The sequence below is a fragment of the Priapulus caudatus genome, unplaced genomic scaffold, assembly GCF_000485595.1.
Source record: "Priapulus caudatus unplaced genomic scaffold, Priapulus_caudatus-5.0.1 Scaffold402, whole genome shotgun sequence".
NCBI classification, from domain to species: Eukaryota; Metazoa; Priapulida; class Priapulimorpha; order Priapulimorphida; family Priapulidae; genus Priapulus; species Priapulus caudatus.
In genome coordinates this window covers 63,793-64,839 of record NW_014577463.1, presented here as the reverse complement: position 1 = coordinate 64,839, position 1,047 = coordinate 63,793, and the positions used below count along the sequence as shown (strand labels likewise).

The window sequence follows — 1,047 nt, the reverse complement described above, 5'->3', positions numbered from 1 at the left end:
CCGCCCCTGCCAGCAGGCACGTACGCAGCGTCGATGTGCACAGCCATACACGTGTCTCGCGGGCCGCTTTCTCAAACCCCCTGAGCTTCTGGAAAAAAGTCGCCCTGGAAAGTGGAAAAAGTAGCCCCTGAAATTTTGGGGGAATTTGCAAAAAGAGCTCTGGAAAAGTAGCCCCTGAAATTTTGGGGGAATTTGCAAAAAGAGCCCCGGGAAAAAAAAATCGCTTACCCCTACTTACAAATATTTGGGTGTCATTATTAGTAGCGATCATCGCTGGAATGCCCACATCGATTGTATTTGTAAAAAAGCGTCTCGCTCCTTTGGTATGTTACGGCATAACATTAGCTTTACCAATTTTAAAACGTTGTCTCATGGTTCTCCCCATATTAGAACGTGTTTCGCCAGGCTGGTGCCCTTATACACTTCAGAACTGTTCTAAATTCAATTGGATGCCATTCATCATAAATCTGCGAGATGGGTTTCCAAAAAATATCATGATAGTGCGGATATTGTTTTGGCTCAACTTGATTGGCGTCCTCTTTGTGTCTGCTTTCTCCATGCTAAACATAACTTTTCATAAAATTTATCATGGTCAGGTGAAGATTGGCATTCCCCTTGCTTGATGAAGCCTGTTTGTTGCACTCGATCATCTGAGCGTGATCATTGTTTTCGACATGTGCCATCTTCAAAGGATCTCTTTATATTATAAAGTTTAGCTTCTTTGTTTCTGTCGTTCCGTAATGGAATTCTCTCCCTTCCTGTTCAGTTAATTGTCCACGAAGTACACTAGTAAGTTTGTAAATTATAGAGTTATATCTAGACTACTGTGTCTTGTGGTCTTGCTTTTAAGTGCTAAACTAGTGTAGTCGTGCTATTTAATTATTTCCGCTGTGACAGTCGATGATCAGCGTGTTTGTCTCTATCTGCAGTGTCATCGTCTCTGCCAGCATAATGTTCATTCTGTGCTCACTCGCCCCAATACCCTTGTCACGAATCTATCTGCAATCGTAGTCAGCCACACAAGCTACTTATAGCCATGATTTTTGA

At 42.4% G+C, this 1,047-nt stretch overlaps 1 protein-coding gene across 1 annotated transcript in view; it reads left to right on the top strand.

The window, feature by feature from the left end:
- The window catches only part of LOC106809987 (patatin-like phospholipase domain-containing protein 7), a 39,419-nt gene that overhangs the window by 1,695 nt on the left and 36,677 nt on the right, over positions 1 to 1,047 (top strand).